At 40.8% G+C, this 24509-nt stretch overlaps 1 long non-coding RNA gene across 1 annotated transcript in view; it reads left to right on the top strand.

Annotated features, from left to right (window-relative positions):
• LOC124795390 overlaps positions 1-24509 on the top strand; it is a 73431-nt gene that overhangs the window by 33349 nt on the left and 15573 nt on the right. Inside the window, exon 2 of the long non-coding RNA XR_007016685.1 lies at positions 17968-18041. This is a non-coding gene — a long non-coding RNA (uncharacterized LOC124795390). The remainder of the gene's footprint in view (positions 1-17967; positions 18042-24509) is intronic.

The raw sequence follows: 24509 nt of genomic DNA, 5'->3' as shown, positions 1-24509 counted from the left end.
TTCCTCTTTTTTCCTCTCACTCCCCTTGGCACTCTCTCTGTAACCCTTTCCCTACCACTGTTTGTTGCACTGCCATTGTCCCCCTCTCTTTCTCACAGTGTCATTTTCCCCTTCGCACTTTCTGTAACACGAACACTGTGTACTATCTTCCAGTATTTATTACCTTTCCCTCCCTTTGCCAGTGCCACTGTGTCCTCCTCTCTCAGTATAAAAAAGGGCGAATATGTTTGCATGCCAAAAGCTTTGAAGGAGCTGGGGAAAGTAGAATGATGCAACTGGTACCTACTTGTCAGTCAGATAGGACTGGAGCATTTTTTCGGTGGTTCCATTCTTACCCCCGCTGTAGCAGGGCATGCAACAACTCATATGAAAAGAAATGGTCAGTAAAATTTAGATAGTTTACTTACGTGAAATTGAAATAACACCAAACTAATTTTACTCCTCAGACCAAATTTTAAACGGAAAAAATTGTATTTTCTTCAGTACTACAACGTGGGATTCACAGGTATTAACGGAGACACTTTATAGCATATTTCTCCGTGCTACGCCACTTTATATGCTGCTTTTTCACCCCGCACCAGATTTTACGTGTAGAAGTAGCGTAACTTTGAACATCTGTATCTTGGAAATGAATGAAGATATCAATAAAATTTTCAGTGTTGTTCGAGATTGGAATCTTAGGAATATTTTGTAAAAATTTCTGCCATTTGCTGTGCATAGCCGTCTTGAGTCCTTGGATGTGTTTTGGTCGGCTTGTGACGGCGAAAAAACCTTTTTGAGCGGGTTTTCCGAGGAACCGCCCATGAACTAATCATGCTTCTTAAGTCTCACAGCGACAGTAAGACGATTCTTCAGTTGGGTATACAAATGGTCCCTAACCTAATGGCTATCCTAAACGCATGACCTATCATTTTATAACCAACAAACTCTTTCTTATGGGCGACGTTTTGGAACACATTTGTATGCATGCTGTCGCATGTATACCGATTATTGTTGATTAAAATCAAGTTGAAGAAACAACATTCATTCTGTGTTATATTTGAATCAATAAGGAAATGCCTAAACACGAAATAAATGGACGGGTTTTGTAATATCGGCACGAAACTAGTAATTAGAAAATAGCTACTGAAAATTTAATTGATCCATACTTGTGACAATACCTATCAGTGAATCCCACGGACAAGGTTATGTGAACGGAAATAATTTGAGAGGTTCTTATAAACAAGCTCACACATGTTCTCTTCAGTGGAATCTCTTGCAAAAATTTCCTGTGTGTACTTGTCATAGCCTTATGTGGACTACATGAAGCTGACAATTGTGATGAAGCAGATACTTTTTTCGGAGTAATTCAACGTCTTTGCAACTTTCTGATTTCCAATCCATAACGATGGGAAATAAACAATGAGCTGTATGTTCTTTATATCCATACCTGTTACCGACCGGAGAGCACAGATTGACGCTGTAAGACCAACTACAGATCTCCTGGATACGATTGCCATCGACGTTTAATTCTCAGCGAGTAAAAAGTATCAGCTGAAATGCTTTCTGTGGTACGAGGTGTCTTGGATTATGTGAGATCCTGCACGTATTTAATGACTGGTTCAATTTGTCTCAAGTTATTGGTGCCAACTGATACAGAAGCAAATTATTAAAAGCTTGAAATACCACCATTGATTTTGAAGTAAAACACTTTGAGAACTTATTAAATGACTTAAAATATTTTCACGGTAATTGGGACACCATTCTCTGAGTCTGTAATTGTTGCCGGTGCAATTAATATAGATCCTGAATTTCCGGAGTTGTGCACTATGAAGAGGAAAGCATTTCATGATGAGACCATCATTGAAGTGTTAAATATCGATTAAGATTTATTCAAGATAATTGCTTCTTATGTCGTTAGTGGCAATCCAGTGCCTACCTAGAAACCCATATACGAAACAGTGAAGATTTTAGATGAAACTTTCAGGTTTTTATGGAAATAGTCAAAAGGTGACTGACAATCAGTTCGCTGATGAAAACAATTCACAGGGCAAACTTTGGACAAATTGCGTCGGAACCATTAGACATATAGAATAAGATGCACAAGCTTAAAATTTCAAGCTTATTTATGAATGAACATTTACATATGCATATCTTTTAAAGTCTTCCAGTGACTGTAGCTGAAGTACATACATCATTCAGCACTCTAGCTCGTGCTAAAAATTATCTCCCATACTTGTTACTACAAGCGAGTAGAGTATAATATGCCACCTGTTGCACAACTCATTGCACTTTACATGCGAGAGTACTGGTGTTTGTTTACTGAAATGTGTGAACAACCCAGGTGAGTGGCGACAGAACACTCCGTATCACAGCGTTACTGATACCAGACATTTCGCCAGTGTACAAACCAGTAGCCTTCCGTTTTTAATGTTCACAAGTTCTGTAATACAGGGTAACACTGCAGCTAACATGCAACCGAATTTAGTGCTATTAATAGTGACTCGATGACATACTTGTGTATATTACTGCGCACTTTTATTCAACCTATTGCCATGAGCAACTGTTAGTTCACTCAAATTCCGCCGGTAATATATCTATACTTTGCGAAACGCCGTGAAGTGCATGGTAGAGGATAGGTCCCACTACACCAGTTATTAGGGCTTTTTGACGTTCCGTTCACGTATGCAGCACGGGGAATGTAATTATTGTAATGCCTCAGTGCGTGCAGTAATTATTCTAATCTTATCCTAACGATCCATGTCAGCGACATGTAGTGCTTTGTAATATATTCCTAGAGTAATCATTTACAGTCGGTTCGTGAAACTTTGTCAATCGACTTTCTCGGGATAGTCTATCTTGAAAAGCCTTACAGTATAAATTCATTCAATATCTATGTGACACTCTCACACGGATAAAACAAACATGTGACCACTCATGCTGACATTTCCTGTACACGTTTAGTACACCTGTTAGTCCTACTTGGTACAGGCCCCACACATATGAGGAATATTCTAGAACCAGTCGCACGAGTGAATTGTAGGCAATTTCCTTTGAAGACTGAACTTCCTCAGCATTTTACCAATAAACTGACGTCTATCTGCTTTACCTGCAACTTAGCCTATGTGGTCGTTCCATATCATATCTCGACTAAGAGTTACACCCCGATACTTGTATGTGTTGGCTAGTGACTCACTGATTTGTAGTCGTAGGATACATTTCTGAACATTTAAAGAAAGATTCCAATCTTTGCACCATTTTGAAATCTTATCAACATCTGACTGAATATTTATACAGCTTCTTTCAGACAAGACTTCAACAAAGATAACTGCATCATCTTAAAAAGTCTGAGTTTACTGTTAATATTGTCTGCAAGGTCGTTGACATACAACACAAACAGCAACAATCCGAAGACACTTCCGTGGGGCACTCCAGAAGTCAGGTGTGTTCAAAAAGTACGATGACTTTATATTTTTGTGAAAAAATATTTGTTTCTTCATCAATATTCATGTTATCCCCTTCAAAGTAATCCCCCTCAGAAAGAATACACTTGTGCCAACGCTTCTTCCAATCCCCGAAGCACTTCTCGTCGCACTTTTCAGTACTTCCAGCGATGCAGTTTTTATTTCCTCAACCTAAGAAAATCTTCGTCCTTTCATACGTCTCTTCAGTTTTGGGAAAAGAAGAAAGTTGCAGGTGGTCCAATCCGGTGAATATGGTGGCTGAGGCATGATTGTCGTATTGTTTTTTGGCCACAAAATCTCTCACAAGCAACGATGAATGAGCAGGTGCATTGTCGTGATCCAAAAGCCATTATTTGTTTTTTCCACAATTCCGGACTTTTTGTATAGCGTCAAAGTAATACTCCTTACTGACCGTGCGATGTTGAGGCAAAAATTCATGATGCACTACACCACGCTAATTGGAAAAAAAGTAAAATTTTCACACTTAATCGAACTTGGCGTTCTTTTTTCGGTCTTGGCTCTCCGGGATGCTTCCATTGGAACGGTTGGGCTTTGGCTTCGGCGCCATAATTGTAAACCAATGTTTCGTCACCGGTTATGAGCCTTTAGAGCAAATCAGGATCCTCATTGACGTCATTCAAGACCTCCTTATCAAAATTAAGAAGTTTTGGAACAAACTTCGCTGACACACGTCTCATGGCCAAAACATCCAAAAAAATTGCACAACACGAGCCGAGCGATATGCCAACATCCTCAGCAACTTCTCTTACTGTAATTCGACGATTTTCCAAAACAATTTTCTTCACAACTACGACGTTATCATCTGCCCCTGTCCAAACTTTCAAGTGTTTTAGAGCACTTGATTCCATTTTTCAACCAAAATTTGATGCAGATTCTTTGTTCCATTTTTTATAATAATCGTAAATCGCTAAGCACAAGAAAATACGTCAAACCTTTCTATCTGTTAAAAACAAACGAAGTATGGGAAGTATGCTGTACACATGAAACTGTGAACATATGTTCGTGATATGTCTACCAACATAAAAAAAGATCGATAATAGAATTACGTTGCCCGCAAAATGTGGAAGGACACCTTACTTCTTGAACAGCCAAATATATCTGACTATGACTCCCCATCCAAGATAATATGCTGCGTTCTCCCTGTTAAAAAGTCCTCAATCCAGTCACAAATTTTACTTGATACCTCATATGACCCCCCCCCCCCCCCCCCCCCCCCCCGCCCATGAACCATGGACCTTGCCGTTGGTGGGGAGGCTTGTGTGCCTCAGCGATACAGATGTCCATAACGTAGGTGCAACCACAACGGAGGGGTATCTGTTGAGAGGCCAGACAAGCGTGTGGTTCCTGGAAGAGGGGCAGCAGCCTTTTCAATAGCTGCAGGGGCAACAGTCTGGATGATTGAGTGATCTGGCCTTGTAACACTAACCAAAATAGCCTTGCTGTGCTGGTACTGTGAACGGTTGAAAGCAAGGGGAAACTACAGCCATAATTTTTCCTGAAGGCATGCAGCTTTACTGTATGGTTAAATGATGATGGCGTCCTCTTGGGTAAAATATTCCGGAGGTAAAATACTCCCCCACTCGGATCTCCGGGTGGGGACTACTCAGGAGGAAGTCGTTATCAGGAGAAAGAAAACTGGCATTCTACGGATCGGAGCGTGGAATGTCAGATTCCTTAATCGGGCAGGTAGGTTAGAAAATTTAAAAAGGGGAATGGATAGGTTAAAGTTAGATATAGTGGGAATTTGTGAAGTTCGGTGTCAGGAGGAACAAGACTTCTAGTCAGGTGAATATAGGGTTATAAATACAAAATCAAATACGGTTAATGCAGGAGTAGGTTTAATGATGAATAAAAAAATAGGAGTGCAGGTAAGCTACTACAAACAGTACAGTGAAAGCATTATTGTGGCCAAGATAAGACACGAAGCCCACGCCTACTACAGTAGTGCAAGTTTATATGCCAACTAGCTCTGCAGATGATGAAGAAATTGATGAAATGTATGATGAGATAAAAGAAATTAATCCGGTAGTGAAGGGAGATGAAAATTTAATAGTCATGGGTGACTGGAATTCGAGAGCAGGAGAAGGGAGAGAAGGAAACGTAGTAGGTGAATATGGATTGGGGGCTAAGAAATGAAAGAGGAATTCGCCTAGTAGAATTTTGCACAGAACATAACTTAATCATAGCTAACACTTGGTTCAAGAATCATAAAAGAAGGTTGTATACATGGAAGAATCCTGGAGATACTTGAAGGTATCAGATAGATTATATAATGGTAAGACAGAGATTTAGGAACAAGGTTTTAAATTGTAAGACATTTCCAGGGGCAGATGTGGACTCTGACCACAATCTATTGGTTATGAACTGTAGATTAAAACTGAAGAAACTGCAAAAAAGTGGGAATTTAAGAAGATGGGACCTGGATAAACTGACTAAACCAGAGGTTGTACAGAGCTTCAGGGAGAGCATAAGGGAACAATTGACAGGAATGGGGGAAAGAAATAAAGAAGATTGGGTAGTTCTGAGGGATGAAATAGTGAAGGCAGCAGAGGATCAAGTAGGTAAAAAGATGAGGGGTAGTAGAAATCCTTGGGTAACATAAGAAATATTGAATTTAATCGATGAAAGGAGAAAATATAAAAATGCAGTAAATGAAGCAGGCAAAGAGGAATACAAACGTCTCAAAAGTGAGATCGACAGGAAGTGCAAAATGGCTAAGCAGGGATGGCTAGAGGACTAGTGTATGGATGTAGAGGCTTATCTCACTAGGGCTAAGATAGATACTGCCTACAGGAAAATTAAAGAGACCTTTGGAGAAAAGAGAACCACTTGTATAAATATCAAGAGCTCAGACGGAAACCCAGTTCTAAGCACAGAAGGGAAAGCAGAAAGGTGGAAGGAGTATATAGAGGGTCTATACAAGGGCAATGTACTTGAAAACAATATTATGAAAATGGAAGAGGATGTAGATGAAGATGAAATGAGAGATATGATACTGCGTGAAGAGTTTGACAGAGCACTGAAAGACCTGAGTCGAAACAAGGCCCCAGGAGCAGACAACATTCCATTAGAACTACTGACGGCCTTGGGAGAGCCAGTCCTGACAAAACTCTACCATGTGGTGAGCAAGATGTTTGAGACAGGCGAAATACCCTCAGACTTCAAGAAGAATATAATAATTCCAATCCCAAAGAAAGCAGGTGTTGACAGATGTGAAAATTACCGAACTGTCAGTTTAATAAGTCACAGCTGCAAAATACTAATGCGAATTCCTTATAGACGAATGGAAAAACTGGTAGAAGCCGACCTCGGAGAAGATCAGTTTGGATTCCGTAGAAATGTTGGAACATGTGAGGCAATACTGACCTTACGACTTATCTTAGAAGAAAGATTAAGGAAAGGCAAACCTATGTTTCTGGCATTTGTAGACTTATAGAAAGCTTTTGACAATGCTGACTGGAATATTCTCTTACAATTTCTGAATGTGGCAGGGGTCAAATACAGGGAGCAATAGGCTATTTACAATTTGTACAGAAACCAGATGGCGGTTATAAGAGGTGAGGGGCACGAATGGGAAGCAATGGTTGGGAAGGGAGTGAGACAGGGTTGTAGCCTATCCCCGATGTTATTCAATCTATATATTGCGCAAGCAATAAAGAAACCAAAAGAAAAATTTGGAGTAGGAATTAAAATCCATGGAGAAAAAATAAAAACTTTGAGGTTTGCCGATGAGATTATAATTCTGTCAGACACAGCAAAGAACCTGGAAGAGCAGTTGAATGGACTGGACAGTGTCTTGAAAGGAGGATATAAGATGAACATCAACAAAAGCAAAATGAGGATAATGGAATGTAGTCGAATTAAGTCGGGTGATGCTGAGGGAATTAGATTAGGAAATGAGACACTTAAAGTAGTAAAGGAGGTTTGCTATTTGGGGAGCAAAATAACTGATGATGGTCGAAGAAGAGAGGATATAAAATCTAGACTGGCAATGGCAAGGAAAGTGTTTATGAAGGAGAGAAATTTGTTAACATCGAGTAAAGACTTAAGTGTCAGGAAGTCGTTTCTGAAAGTATTTGTATGGAGTGTAGCCATGTATGGAAGTGAAACATGGATGATAAATAGTTTAGACAAGAAGAGAATGGAAGCTTTCGAAATGGGGTGCTACAGAAGATTGCTGAAGATTAGATGGGTCGATCACTTAACTAATTAGGAGGTATTGAATAGAATAGGGAAAAAGAGGAGTTTGTGGCACAACTTGACAAGCAGAAGGGACCGGTTGGTAGGAGACATACTGAGGCATCAAGGGATCACCAATTTAGCACTGGAGGGCAGCGTGGAGGGTAAAAATTGTAGAGGGAGACCAAGAGATGAATACACTAAGCAAATTTAGAAAGATGTAGGTTGCAGTAAGTACTGAGAGATGAAGAAGCCTGCAGAGTAGCATGGAGAGCTGCATCAAACCAGTCTCAGGACTGAAGGCCACAACAACAACAACATGTCATATGATAGTACTTTTGACAGTGGGCATAGGTGTGGTAGAAAAGTGCGAGTTGGGTTTCAAATGATCGATGTGGGAATCCATGATGTTTGGCACTGTGGTGGTCATTATCTTCGAATTCGGAGAAGGTTCTAAGATTCTGCAAAAACTCAATGTCAAGGATATGGGATGTAGTTTTGTGGACCACTTCTAATCATCCTTCTTGTAGATGGGTGCGATTTGTGCTTTTTACCAAGAACTGGGCAGGTTTTTTGTTCAAGGATCTACGATTGCTTACAGTTACAGGAGCGGCTAACTCAGCAGCAAATTCAGTATAGAATGTGATAGGGATTCCACTGGGCCATTAAGCTTTGTTCATTTTCACCCATTTCAGCTGCTTCTCAACATTGTTAGCACTAATACTTTTCAGGTTTTGCTCTGCTACCTTCAATTTCAGTTCATTTCTCATTCACTAGGGACTGGACACTAACTTTGGTGCACTAACAACCTTTATATCCAACAAGAATTTCTTTGGGTTTTGTGAAAGATCATTTGACATTTTCTGCTGTGGTAGTCATTGAAGGCACCACATATTCCTTTCCACAGCCAAATGTGTTTCATTCAGTATCTCTATATCTATAGCTCTACACTTATGTTTTGCACCTATTATGCAGTAATCTCTGTGTCTTTAGAAGTTCCTTTACCATACATTGACTGTACACCACGGAGTGTCCATCTCCTTAGAAACTGTCATAACGGGTACAAATACAGGAGAAAAGGTAACATGTATTTGTTCAGAATCTCTTGAATATGACCTAGAAATCTATGATACACTGTGTTTGCAAAATGAGGTATTTAAGCTGATACAACAGAGAGTTATTAAAACTACAGTGTGACGTGCAGAATGTTATGAAAACTGGATGGGTATTTCTTGCATTACTATTTTCAGAAGAGACTAGGGATTCCTAGCAAATGAAAAAAGTTTAAGTTCTGTGGAGTGACTTTGATCTTTCTTTCTTGTACGACTTGTGATCTCTCCCAGTTTCGTGTCCAAAACCAGTGGGCAATGCACAGCAGACTTACTGACACTAGACACACGAATGGCTGTTACAAATAAAGTTAAAAGTTCTTCAACATTCCGAAAGAGTGAGGAGTGGCAATAATGTGTGAAATAAATGTTACCCTGGAAACATTGTGGCACCTGATATGGTGATAATAAAAACAAAGGTATATAGCAAATCTGACAGAGGTCCTCAGCGTGTGTGGCGCCTGTCTGCTGCTGGCACGAAGAACACTGGTACTGCTGTGAGGCCCTTGGATGGCAATACGAGATGCCCAAAAGGTTCCATTACTACAAACATGCCCTCTGGAGGTTAGCAATTCTCATTAAGTCCACAGTCACTTGCTTGTATAAACACATTAAATCTGGACATACGATGTCGTCACATTTCAGGAACTCGTCCACCAATAACTGTGCGACAACCAACATTTCATCCCTCAGGTGGAAACCTGGACAGTACACAGAATGAGATACCCCATTTGCCAAGTTACACAATGCCTTTGTGTGAAGAGAATGTATCTGAGGGCAGCCAAGCATATAGAACTATACCATGAAGATGACAACTTGCAGTCCAGTGGAAGGTGCATGACCTAAACTCATTCACCATGTAAGTTAGCTGATTCATCATATAGAAACCAGGTCCTACAACACAATGCCTTTGTATGATGGCAATATATGTGATGGGCAGTCAAGTATACAGAACCGTATCTTGTAGCTGACTATGCAGTTCAGTGAAAGGTGTCACCTAGACTCTTTTTGGAGGTCTCCAGCTGATTCATGTAAGGAATGCAACCATCCTGACACAATGTTCCAGCACATGATTTACCTGGAATAATCTCTATTTTTGTGAAATGACACTAGAGACTGTGACCAGCCTCTAAGCTGCTGATGACCCGCCTCTGCGTAGTGTTCTCTCTTTGTTATTCCACTTCACTAAGACTGAAATACTGTGTTGCATGAACACTGCATCAGTCAAAACCAGTATATCCACCTCTGTTTACATGAACTGTTGCAGGCAACTAAACAATCAAGTAACTGTACATTAAACATGGTGCCACAGTGGTAAGAGTAAGACACTTATATTTGTGAAGAGAGCGGGTTCAGATTACTGTCATGGTCATCTAGAATTGTTTTCTGTGGTGTGTCTAAATCAATTAAACGAATTTTGAAATTTTTGAAAAGTACATAGTCAGTTATACAAAATCTGAACTTGTGTTTCATCCTGGATCAGCTCATTATCAGTGAGTCATTAAATTCTAATCTTTCTTCCTTCATTCATACTGGCATGTTATATGTGTCCTGGGTTAATTTTGTACCCCACAGACAAGATGTAACCACCACAACAGAAACACAATGAGAAATTGAAGGTGTTTCCTTACGATATTTTCTCATAACGTACTAGTGACTGACTGATCCAATGAATTAGCTTTCAAATTATGTCTTCTATACACAAATAATGGTAAAATGACAAGGACTGTAATGTGCTAACAATGTTTCTGTATGCAATAAAAAATTCAACACACATAAAAACTTTATCATCATCTCGCCTTGCTACACAACCCATAAATGACTAAAAGACCCTCAGTTATTTGGAATTGACAGAGGGAGTTGTTTGCAGCTTTCAAGAAATTACATGCTCATTCAGTTTCAGTTGTTAAATGCCACTTCTCTTGTTTGCTCTATTTTTGCTAAAGTCTAACCAGATAGATGCAATTTACATGTTAAAACTGCCCAGAGGACCAGTCTGTAATAGCTAAGCATGGACATGATGAATGTGAGAACCCTGCAATGGGGACTCTGGACAGTTCACAGAGCAATCTAAATATGTGTTGGTAACAAAACGTGAAGCACACAGCAGAAATGGACGAATTCCAATGTAACTTTTTACGTGTACATAGTAAATGATTACAACTGGAATTCTCTTTGACAGGAGAATGGCCTCCAAGTGGATTAGCACTGTTCGTGTTTGGTGTTGTTGCCAAGGCCTGAACAGTATCAGATGTTCAGTGATCACTGTGCAGGACACGGTGGAGATGCCATATACTCATCTGAGACAGCATCATCAGCATGTGACAAGGGTAGGAATGAGACACCATAATGGGCCTCTATTTGCCTGGCTGGTTGAACTGCGTAATATCCATATTTGTGGGCCATTTGGATGTGACTGTGGCCTGATGTTGGACCAAATGGGAACAAGAAGGCAAGTACATTCACAGTCAAGTTCCAGACCACCCCTAGGGAGGATCAACATATTGTGCAGCAAGCACACTGTACCACCATCAGTTTTGCACCTGCCATTTGAGAACAAACAATGGACTGCCTGTAACATTTGCAGAAGACTGGCAGCAGCCAGACTAGCGAATTATCACCCCTTTGTGTAGGCTGCTATTAACATAACAGCAGAAATGACTGAATCTGGACTGGCACCATGAACGGGAAGCAATGATTGCAGAGCAATCATGTCACATTGTGTTCAGCGATGAATCATCATTCTGCACAACACCACATGACCACAGTCTGTGAGTATGGTGGTTATATGAGAGTGGTCCCATTCTTCCAACTTTTTTGAGAGGCACAGCAGCAGCAGCGTCACTCATGAAAACAACGTATGGGAAACCATCAAGTATGACTTCAGGACATGGCTGGTTGTGGTTCAGGGCACTCTGATGGCACAATATTTATGTCACAGACCTTATGCAACAGAATCACAATGCCATTTTTAAACAGGACAACATTATGCAGACATGGCATGTGCCTCTAAGAAATTATCTGCATGATGTTGGTACTGTTGTGGCCAGCAAGATCGACAGATTTGCCCCCAATATACCATGAATGGAACCTGCTCAGATGTCAACTCTGTCCCAGTGCTAGTACCCTGGGCACCAAGGACCAGCTTCAACAGTCGAATACAGGCCTGCGCCAGGAAAGAACACAATGGCTTTATGACACACTTCCCAAGCAAATAACTGCATTTATCGATGCCAGAGGGATGCAGCATCAAACTGATATGTGCAAACTTTATAGAAGCATCCTGCAGTGACTGTGACTGTCAATGTACAAGGGCTGTTCAAAACGTAACTGATATTATTTTCTATTGTTAGAACCAACAGTTGTATTGAGGCACACATGCACTCTATCTTCATAGGCATACATAGTGCACATGCATGATTTTTTTTCACGACTGTGGAAATAACAAGTCACTGTCTAGCCACTGACAAGTCAACATGTGTAAGCGGTAACTGTCAAGCTTTGTCTTATGTGTAAAATGACAGAAAAAGTGGAATAATGTTATTGCACAAAATTTTATGTTAAGCTTTGAGATTCTCCAGTTGAAAAAGTCCGCAAGATGTGACAAGTGTTTGGGGATGAATCAAAGGGTATTACACAGATAAAGAAGTAGTACAATAGCTTCAAAAATGGCCACTCATCAGTGAAGAGTGAAGCACATTCAGATGAGCCCTTAACATCTGCAACCGAGGTTGTTATTGATCATGTGAGGACCCTGGCAATGCAGGATAGATGAATCATGATTAGAGAGCTTGAAGATGAAGTTAAAATTAGAATTTGACTCTCATTCATTAAATTAAAAAAAAATGGATCTCAGCAAAACCTGGGCCAAAGTTGCTAGCAAATGAGCAAAAGCAACTTCATTCGGAAATCACATGTGACATGCTGGATATTGTGAACAGTAATCACAACTTTCTTAACACAATGATCACAGGTGATGAGTCCTGTATTTATACGTACAACCGAGAAATAAAGTTCCAGTCATCACAAATGGAAGCACCTATCATCCCAGTGACCCAAAAAAAATGAGGCAGGTCCATAGCTATGTGAAAGTCGTGCTGACTGTCTTTTTTTACTGCAATGGCATGGGCTATCATCAATATGCCCCAGAAGGTTCTAATGTCAATAAGGAGCGTTACTGAGAGGTTCTGTGTCAATTCTATGAAGCAGTGAGACATAAACAGGAGGATTTATGAGCAGCAGGCAGTTGGCACCTTCACCACAATAATGCACCTGCTCATGATTCTCAATTCATTCAGAGTTTTAAGGCCAACCCCAACACGCCTGTGGTTTTCCAGCCTCCATATTCCCCTATCTTGCACTGAGAGATTTTGCCTTTTTGATAAACTGAAAAAGGCTCTGAAACAAACCAGATTTCAGAATAGGGAAGACACTGCGCAGAATTTGACAGAGCAGCTGCAAGCTATACCAAAAGAGGCTTTCCAGTCTGCTTCCTCCTGCAGTGGCAGCAGTATTGGCAGAGAAGTGTAGAAGCTGCGGGGACTGCTCCAAGGGTGACTAGTGTCAAACAAATAAAGATTGATTTTATAAATAAAAGTCAGATACTCTTTGAACAGCCTTTGTATAAATTGATTCATTTCAAACATGCTGAGCACTCTCCTTTATGACTGGATTCATGGAGCACAGTGGGGTTTACTGGTTTTATACTTTTAGAGCTGGTTATTTTGTTTTCATTTTGAATGTAGTTTGTCTGTGTTACATTTAACTAAGCACCATAACTAATGATCACACTGTTGTATACCCCAATACAAACAACTGACTAGCTCTGTGAAAACAAACTGGACACAAGAAGTTAAAAACAAAGGATGTAAAATGACACAAAATGAAAAACTAAACAGCTGTAGGGATAAAAATATCAAGAAAAAGTGTTAAGGCTAGATAGAGTTGGAGGTATAAACAGGAGTGACATGTTGTGAAAAAAGAAAGAAACAGAAGAAATAAATAGGTTGAAACAATATGTGAATTAAAAACCAACAAGTCAGAAGGAGTTGAAATTAGAGTGCAGCTCAAAAGCAATTGGTTGACTTGGGATATAAAGGGGTAAAACTACAGGGTCATCAGTCCATTATCCTCAAGCAAACAACTCTCAAGGTAAAAGCAATTATCAAAAGGAGTTGGGGAAAGTAAAAGAGTGTAAAACTAATGGGGAACCACACCAAAAGAGAGAATGAAAGAAGCGAACTAACACGGAAAACTTATACTACAAGGAAAAGTAGAAGAAGGTATTAAAATATAGCAGACGGCCTGGACCGACTTATCACAAGAATAAAAAAAGGATGAGCCTGCCACTCTGCAACACACTAAAATCACAAGTCTAAAAGACAAAGCAAGATGAACACACGTACAGAAAATATGAACATCAAGGCAAACAAAATGCGAAGATAGAGTGACAAAGAAGTAAAGTGGAGGGAAGGTGGAGGCCTGGGAGAGAAAGCCAGACACACAACCTTAAGTCATATGGTAAAACCCTCCTTCATGAATAAAACGTGAAACTAGATCAGCTATTGAGGTATTGTTACCTAACACAGTAGGTAGGGGTGCTGGGCAGGCTAAAATTCCACTGCAGAGCTGCTAAAATTGGGCAGTCCAACAAGATGTGGACGACAGTCATGGGGGAGCCACAGCGACACCAAGGTGGTCCTCATGACGGAGGACGTGACCATGTATTAGCCAAGTATGGCCGATGCAGAGCCAGTGAAGGACAACAGATTCCCTGTGGGTGGCTCATGTGGATGACCGCAACTTATTTGTTGTCTCCTGAATAACACAGAGTTTATGTGGTGTACTGAGGGTGCACCATTCAGTATCTCTGATTGCAAAAACTGAGATCAGTCACTGGCAGGCCGATCTCCAGAGTTGGTTTGCTGGTAGACTGTTTGGCCAGGCTCTCAGCAAGTTCATTGCCCAGTATCCTGACATGTCTTGGAGTCCAAATGAAGGTCACTGAATGTCCACTGTTGCTGAAGGTATAGACGGACTCCTAGATAGTCAATACCAGAGGATGTTGAGGAAAGCACTGGTCGAGAGCTTGTAGGCTGCTTAATGAGTTGCTACAGATGGAGGACTCACCGGCACAGGACTGGATATGCTGAACAGTGCGATAGATGCCTACCAACTATGCAGTGAAAACACTGCAGCCATCTCACAAGGAGCATTGTTCAGTACGTCCAACATGAGCATAAGCATGAACAAAGCCATCAAGTGTTGATTCAAGGTGTAGACTATTTCTGAGCCCTGTAACTCGCTAAGAAGAAACAAAAATTGGCAGTGGGGGTCCTCAGGTGGAACTGAGCCTTCTGGACCTCACAATAGGTTCAGCCGAAGCTGTGGCCAAGGTATGGACCATGGAGGTGTATGTTAAGTGGAACCGCAGGAAAAGTGGTAGAGGGAAAGTGGCGAATTCAGTAAGAAGCACCCGGCCACGGACAGAGAGGGGATTTGTAGTTCTGGCCTGCTGCTGCAGGATATGGATTGCCATGTTAGGGTGATTTGGATGGCGAGGCGAACTATGAATGTGGTCGGTATAATTTGCAAGCAGTAGTTGCCACTGGAGCTGCAATGGAGGAACGCCAGCTTCCACGAGGAGGCTGGTCACTGGGCTCATTTGGAGAGCTCTCGTTGCAAGCTGAACTCCATAGTCACGGACAGGGTCCAGCAGACGCAGTGCAGAAGGCGATGCTGAACCATACACGAGGAGCCCATAGTCAACACGGAACTGTACAAGGGCTTTGTTCAGCTGCGGCAGTGTAGAACAATCAGCACCTCAGTCTGTGTGGCTCAGACATCAAATAATATTAAGATGCCGCCAGCACTTTTCCTTAAGCTGACGACGATGGGGAAGCAAAGTTAAGTGGGCATCCAAGACCTGTCCCATAAAGCAGTAAGTCTCCATTACATTTAGTAGCTGGTCATCAAGGTAAAGACAGGGGGACAGACGGTAGGATGATCATGACGACAAGAGTGCATGTCACAAGTCTTGGCGGTCGAAAATTGAAAGCCGTGAGTAAGGGCCCATGACTGCCCCTTCTGTATAGCTCCCTGCAGCTGGCATCCAGCCACAACAATAGAAGAGGAGCAGAAGGAAATACAAAAATCATCAGCATGGAGGAGAGGAGATACTGAGGACCCTACTGCTAGTGTGAGACCATTGACAGCAATTAAAAAGAGAGGGACACTCAGGACTGAGCCCTGCAGGACCCCATACTCTTGTATATATGGCACACTGTGAGAAGCACAGACGTGAACTCTGAAAGTGTGGAGTGACAAAAAGTTCCGTATAAAAAATCAGGAGTGGGTCCCGGAGACCCCACTCATGCAGAGTAATGTGAACATGGTGTCACCAAGCAGTATTGTAGGCCTTCGCCAGGTAAAAAAGACTGTAATAAGGTGGTGTCGTTGGGAAAAGACCGATCGAATGGCAGACTCGAAATGGACCAAGTTGTCATTAGTGGAGCGCCCTTGGTGAAAACCCCCTGCGACAGAGCCAGAAGGCCCCAAGGTTCAAGGAGCCAACACAATCATCGGCTCATCGTACATTGAAGCAGCTTGCACAGAACATTGGCGAGGCTGATAGGACGATAGCTGTCAACAAACAAAAAACATTTTGGAGATACCTATCAGCTAACATACACTGTATATTTATATTTTCCACAATTTGTTAAATGAAATACTGTCAGAGTGTATGAAACAGTTAACACCCGCCCCCATCCCCATTACATGATGCAATAACAAAGAGTGGTAGTAGTTAAAGCAATTGATAAGCTTACCAATGCCAAAATGAGGATGATTATGGAATTAGTAACTGTATCATAAGGAGCACAGCAGATGAAATTAAAATGCCACTAGTTTCTCTAGTCAACAGCGATGTGGCAAAAGTTACTTTTCCTAATGCTCTTAAAATCAGCCACAATTTTAATGTTTAATAACGCAGAATGACACCACCTAGTAACTAAACACCAACCTCAATCATTCCAACTGTTTCAAAAATAATAGAAAAGTATATACACAAACAAATGAAAGGTATTTTGAAAATAACAAGATTACTGCACCCAATACAGTCTGGCTTCAGATCAGATGTATCAATAATAAAAGCAACAAGAAGTCTATCAGATATCTGAAAAGGTACAAACAACTTTGAGCTATAGTTACAGACTTGAACAAACCATTCGACACCGTGATGCACGGGACTATGATTATAAATGGCATATGAAATATTACATCAAGTCTCATTAGAACCTAAGTATCAGACAGGCAACAGCAAGTATATGAAAACAATCAAATGACACAACTGTTGAAAATAAAATTTAGAGTTCTACAGGGATCAGTTCTTCATTGTTTGTGTAAATGATTTCTCAAGTCTTATACCATGTGAGAATGCACTCTATGCCCATGATATCAAACTGATAAAATGTGAAAATTTAGAAAGTGCTCAAAATTAATGCTAAGAAATATTTTATACAGCTAATTATTTGTGTCCGGCCAACCAACTGTTGATTAACAAAACAAAAATTAAAAAAAATTATTTCACTTTCAGAGCAATGGTGAAATTACTTGGACTTAAGATTGATAAAAGATTGTAAAAAACTAAGTAAGCAGTAAACTAGCAAGAGCACTAGATTTGCTACAGAAATGAAAGCAAAATAACAAAATTAGTCATCTAAAAACAAAAGAAGAAAAGGAAAACAGGAGAATATTACACAGTGTAAAATGTAAATAAACTTCAATATATAATCAATATACTTAATAATTTGATATTATGTTCAGTGGGTTACTATTAAACTCTGTACAGAAATTTTGGATACAACACTTGTAACTTCTGTTCAACAGCATATGTGCAAAAGAGAAAAGAAAATGTTTAGATAACATTTTTGATCTACCTACAAATGTATTTATTATGTGTCAGTATTTTACTTCCAATCAGTGAAAGATAGTTGCATCTTACATGAAAGAAAAAAAAAGTAAAAGACAAAATGCTAAGTTTTAGCCTGTCTATAAAAATATTACTGTAATAGTAATATACAATCAGAGATAGGTAGTAGAATAATTCTCAATGCTAGAAAAAAAAATTGGGATGGCAATTGAAGTTAATGATAAGAACTGCAAACTATAATATTTGTGCAAAAATAATAAAAAAATATTTACCTTTTTCATTTCAGATGCAGCACCACAAAAAGTAGAATCAAGAATTGTGAATGGAACAGAAGTTATGGAGGGACAGTATCCCTTTGTGGTAAATATTAATTTTAGTCTCTCTTAAGAATTTACTGACCTTTCCTTGGGTATGATTAACGATTTATGTTTAAAGTAATTAGATAAATCAGTAGGAATCTTAAGACCTTTGGTTAGATGGTAATCAAACAAGCAGGTGTTATTTTTAACAATTTGTAATTGTTATCAAAATTTAAATTATCAGGTTAAATATATTTTTATGCTTCTTGGAAACCATCGTGTGTTTCATGCCTGAACATAATCTTTTGAGATGTCATCATGAGATCAGAAACACCTATGGCAAAATTTTTTGGAATATTGTTCCAGGAAACGATGACTTAATGACATTATAATTATTTACTAAACACAGTCTACATCTACATCTACATTTATACTCAGCAAGCCACCCAACGGTGTGTGGCGGAGGGCACTTTACGTGCCACTGTCATTACCTCCCTTTCCTGTTCCAGTCGCGTATGGTTCGCGGGAAGAACGACTGTCTGAAAGCCTCCGTGCGCGCTCTAATCTCTCTAATTTTACATTCGTGATCTCCTCGGGAGGTATAAGTAGGGGGAAGCAATATATTCGATACCTCATCCAGAAACGCACCCTCTCGAAACCTGGCGAGCAAGCTACACCGCGATGCAGAGCGCCTCTCTTGCAGAGTCTGCCACTTGAGTTTATTAAACATCTCCGTAACGCTATCACGGTTACCAATTTAACCCTGTGACGAAACGCGCTGCTCTTCTTTGGATCTTCTCTATCTCCTCCGTCAAACCGATCTGGTACGAATCCCACACTGATGAGCAATACTCAAGTATAGGTCGAACGAGTGTTTTGTAAGCCACCTCCTTTGTTGATGGACTACATTTTCTAAGCACTCTCCCAATGAATCTCAACCTGGTACCCGCCTTACCAACAATTAATTTTATATGATCATTCCACTTCAAATTGTTCCGCACGCATACTCCCAGATATTTTACAGAAGTAACTGCTACCAGTGTTTGTTCCACTATCATATAATCATACAATAAAGGATCCTTCTTTCTATGTATTTGCAATACATTACATTTGTCTATGTTAAGGGTCAGTTGCCACTCCCTGCACCAAGTACCTATCCGCTGCAGATCTTCCTGCATTTCGCTACAATTTTCTAATGCTGCAACTTCTCTGTATACTACAGCATCATCCGCGAAAAGCCGCATGGAACTTCCGACACTATCTACTAGGTCATTTATATATATTGTGAAAAGCAATGGTCCCATAACACTCCCCTGTGGCACGCCAGAGGTTACTTTAACGTCTGTAGACGTCTCTCCATTGATAACAACATGCTGTGTTCTGTTTGCTAAAAACTCTTCAATCCAGCCACACAGCTGGTCTGATATTCCGTAGGCTCTTACTTTATGTATCAGGCGACAGTGCGGAACTGTATCGAACGCCTTCCGGAAGTCAAGAAAAATAGCATCTACCTGGGAGCTGTATCTAATATTTTCTGGGTCTCATGAACAAATAAAGCGAGTTGGGTCTCACACGATCGCTGTTTCCGGAATCCATGTTGATTCCTACATAGTAGATTCTGGGTTTCCAAAAACGACATGATACTCGAGCAAAAAACATGTTCTAAAATTCTACAACAGATTGACGTCAGAGATATAGGTCTATAGTTTTGTGCATCTGCTCGACGACCCTTCTTGAAGACTGGAACTATCTGTGCTCTTTTCCAATCATTTGTACCCTCCGTTCCTCTAGAGACTTGCAGTACACGGCTGTTAGAAGGGGGGCAAGTTCTTTCGCGTACTCTGTGTAGAATCGAATTGGTATCCCATCAGGTCCAGTGGACTTTCCTCTATTGAGTGATTCCAGTTGCTTTTCTATTCCTTGGACACTTATTTCGATGTTAGCCATTTTTTCGTTTGTGCGAGGATTTAGAGAAGGAACTGCAGTGCGGTCGTCCTCTGTGAAACAGCTTTGGAAAAAGGTGTTTAGTATTTCAGCTTTACGCGTGTCATCCTCTGTTTCAATGCCATCATCATCCCATAGTGTCTGGATATGCTGTTTCGAGCCACTTACTGATTTAACGTTAAGACCAGAACTTCCTAGGATTTTCTGTCAAGTCGGTACATAGAATTTTACTTTCGAATTCACTGAACGCTTCACGCATAGCCCTCCTTATGCTAACTTTGACATCGTTTAGCTTCTGTTTGTCTGAGAGGTTTTGGCTGCGTTTAAACTTGGAGTGGAGCTCTCTTTGCTTTCGCAGTAGTTTCCTAACTTTGTTGTTGTACCACGGTGGGTTTTTCCCGTCCCTCACAGTTTTACTCGGCACGTACCTGTCTAAAACGCATTTTACGATTGCCTTGAACTTTTTCCATAAACACTCAACATTGTCAGTGTCGGAACAGAAATTTTCGTTTTGATCTGTTAGGTAGTCTGAAATATGCCTTCTATTACTCTTGCTAAACAGATAAACCTTCCTCCCTTTATTTATATTTCTATTAACTTCCATATTCAGGGATGCTGCAACGGCCTTATGATCACTGATTCCCTGTTCTGTACATACAGAGTTGAAAAGTTCGGGTCTGTTTGTTATCAGTAGGTCCAAGATGTTATCTCCACGAGTCGGTTTTCTGTTTAATTGCTCGAGGTAATTTTCGGATAGTGCACTCAGTATAATGTCACTCGATGCTCTGTCCATACCACCCGTCCTAAACATCTGAGTGTCCCAGTCTATATCTGGTAAATTGAAATCTCCACCTAAGACTATAACATGCTGAGAAAATTTATGTGAAATGTATTCCAAATGTTCTCTCAGTTGTTCTGCCACTAATGCTGCTGAGTCGAGAGGTCGGTAAAAGGAGCCAATTATTAACCTAGTTCGGTTGTTGAGTGTAACCTCCACCCATAATAATTCACAGGAACTATCCACTTCTACTTCACTACAGGATAAACTACTACTTAAACAGCGACGAACACTCCACTACCGGTTGCATGCAATCTATCCTTTTTAAACACTGTCTGTACCTTTGTAAAAATTTCGGCAGAATTTATCTCTGGCTTAAGCCAGCTTTCTGTACCTATAACGATTTCAGCTTCGGTGCTTTCTATCAGCGCTTGAAGTTCTGGTACTTTACCAACACAGCTTCGACAGTTGACAATTACAATACCGATTTCTGCTTGGTCCCCGCATGTCCTGACTTTGCCCCGCACCCGTTGAGGCTGTTGCCCTTTCTGTACTTGCCCAAGGCAATCTAACCTAAAAAACTGCCCAGCCCACGCCACACAACCCCTGCTACCCGTGTAGCCACTTGTTGCATGTAGTGGACTCCTGACCTATCCAGCGGAACCCGAAACCCCACCACCCTATGGTGCAAGTCGAGGAATCTGCAGCCCACACGGTCACAGAACCGTCTCAGCCTCTGATTCAGACCCTCCACTCGGCTCTGTACCAAAGGTCCGCAGTCAGTCCTGTCGACGATGCTGCAGATGGTGAGCTCTGCTTTCATCCCGCTAGCGAGACTGGCAGTCTTCACCAAATCAGATAGCCGCCAGAAGCCAGAGAGGATTTCCTCTGATCCATAGCGACACACATCATTGGTGCCGACATGAGCAACCACCTGCAGATGGGTGCACCCAGTACCCTTCATGGCATCCGGAAGGACCCGTTCCACATCTGGAATGACTCCCCCCGGTATGCACACGGAGTGCACATTGGTTTTCTTCCCCTCTCTTGCTGCCATTTCCCTAAGGGGGCCCATTACGCGCCTGACGTTGGAGCTCCCAACTATCAGTAAGCCCACCCTCTGCGACTGCCCGGATCTTCCAGACTGAGGGGCAACCTCTGGAACAGGACAAGCAGCCATGTCAGGCCGAAGATCAGTATCAGCCTGAGACAGAGCCTTAAACCGGTTCGTCAGACAAACTGGAGAGGCTTTCCGTTCAGCCCTCCGGAATGTCTTTCGCCCCCTGCCACACCTTGAGACGACCTCCCACTCTACCACAGGTGAGGGATCAGCCTCAATGCAGGCAGTATCCCGGGCAACCACAGTCATAGTCCGATCAGGGGATGCGTGGGACGAGCTGGCCGTCCCTGTCAAACCCCCATCCGGACCCCCACAGTGATGCCCATTGGCAACAGCCTCAAACTGTGTGACCGAAGCCAACACTGCCTGAAGCTGGGAGCGAAGAGATGCCAACTCAGCCTGCATCTGAACACAGCAGTTGCAGTCCCTATCCATGCTAAAAACTGTTTTGCAAAGAACGTCTGAACTAATCTACAGAGAGCGCAAACAAATCGACAAAATTTAAACGGTTATTAAAATACAAGATTGCCTAGTAAATGCAGTAATGCTGCTACTTGCGCACTGCTGACACTGCTCGGCGGCGGAAGGAGACTACGCGAATTTACACTATTCAGGTACTAAAACGCGATGCTACACTCTCAAATACTATAATACACCCGAAATTTATGAATTAAACAATGCAAGTACCAAAAACACGCAAAGAAAATAAGAATTAAACTATGTAACAAATGAGTGAGTTAAGAGTATACGACTTGCTGCTGCAGCTGCTTATCCAATGGCGGCAGGGAGCACACTGACTGTGACCAACCGACACTGGCCGTTCAAAACAAAAACAGAAGACAAACGACTACGCGAATTAACACTATTCAGGCACTAAAATGCGATGCTACTTCTCTCAAATACTATAATACGCCCAAAATTTATGAATTAAACAATGCAAGTACCAAAAACACGCAAAGAAATTAAGAATTAAACTATGTAACAAATGAGTGAGTTAGGAGTATACGACTTGCTGCTGCAGCTGCATGGTTGTGTATAAGTTGTTAACTTTTATTTGTGGATGACTGGTTTCAAACTAGGTAATACAGAGATCATCATCACATCTATATTCTGTGAAGAGAAATAAAACATATCACTTTAGCTACAATCACAGTGTACATTAATATCATTAATGTAGCAAAAAGATGCAGCATAATATACCACTGGTGGTAGTAGGAATCCCGCAGAGTTCTCAATGCCAACTAGGATGGGCCTGCTCCATGTCATGGATTCCTACTACCTTCAAGGGCATATCATGCTGCAGCTTTTTGCTACACTATTTATATTAATGTCCATTTTGATTGTAACTAAAGTGATACGCTTTATTCTCCTTCACAGAATATAGATCTGATGATGATCGCTGTAGTAGACCAAACCAGGTCACCCAACCCATAAATAAAATGTAACAACTTATAAATAACCAAGACTGTGTTCAATAAATATATACGGTAAAATATAGTATTTCTCCTCCAGTACTCATTATTCTTCTGTGTACTTTTGTCAACAGATAACTCCACATACAAATCTTTGCCAGTGTTTGAATGGATGATTGGAGTGCCAGGCACTGGTACTGTCATGATAAACTTACCTGTTACAAAAAGTAGCTTTATGATGTTGCCATCTGCATGTTGAGGGTGCTCAAGACAGACAGAATTTTATTTTACTACTGTATTGACAAACACATGTAACAGAACATTGCCTTATTCTAGCTGTCAGAACTATTAGTGGTTTCCTTGGGGAAGAAAGGAGGATAGAGCTCCCTTCATGTTGTTTTGGAACTGACATGGCTCCTCACAGCGACAGTAAGTTCTGCAGTGACTCATGCAGCTGTCATTCTCTTATTTTTCATCACGATCCTCTTCAATGATACTCTGTCACTATCACTCAACACAATTCCACATTGTGACTTAGTGGATGATGTTTTTCATTTGTTCAGTACGTAGGATAAATCTTCGATACAGTGTCTCTTGAAACACCAAACACTTCAGCTTCCTTTGTTAAAGAAGCACCCACCATTCAAACACCAATGATTTCTTCATGTTTAAATTCATTTACTTCCGACATAATGCACTCTCAACTACACAAAAGTCTTGACATACACTTGCAATGTATTGAGGACATTGCAATGGTGCAATTTGTGGTCAAATACAACAATGCAATCTGCAACTTCCATTTATGTTCAAAACCCATCCCCAACCTATTTTACACTGGCTATGGGACAAAGGTTTGCCAGTACTTAGTGTTAACAGTATGGATTTTTTTGCTGGAATGAAATTTACTATTAAACGTGAATACGGATCTAATTTTTCTCAGTTGATCCCACAGAAATTTCAAATTATATGGGTGTCTGTCTCAGAAACAATGCTGAATTGCCCCTTACTCTGTTATATGTAAAAATTCTACAAATTATTTCACGTTTAATTTATGTACTGTTCTCCAATGTACCAATAGCATTTCATTTTATTTAGATGTACTTTCTGGCCATGAGCAGCTCAAAATTATTGGCATTCTTTCTTACATGCTAATACTAAACATGTGCTGTCAACGTCTTCACTGACCACTGTTCATCTATGTTTTACTGTCCATCTAGGTTGCATTCATTTTTAAAATTGTGACCAGTTTAGAGTCCACATGTTCCGTCTTCAGGT

The sequence above is a fragment of the Schistocerca piceifrons genome, chromosome 4 (assembly GCF_021461385.2).
Source record: "Schistocerca piceifrons isolate TAMUIC-IGC-003096 chromosome 4, iqSchPice1.1, whole genome shotgun sequence".
In the NCBI taxonomy this organism is placed as follows: domain Eukaryota; kingdom Metazoa; phylum Arthropoda; class Insecta; order Orthoptera; family Acrididae; genus Schistocerca; species Schistocerca piceifrons.
This window is presented reverse-complemented; position numbering and strand designations above follow the sequence as displayed.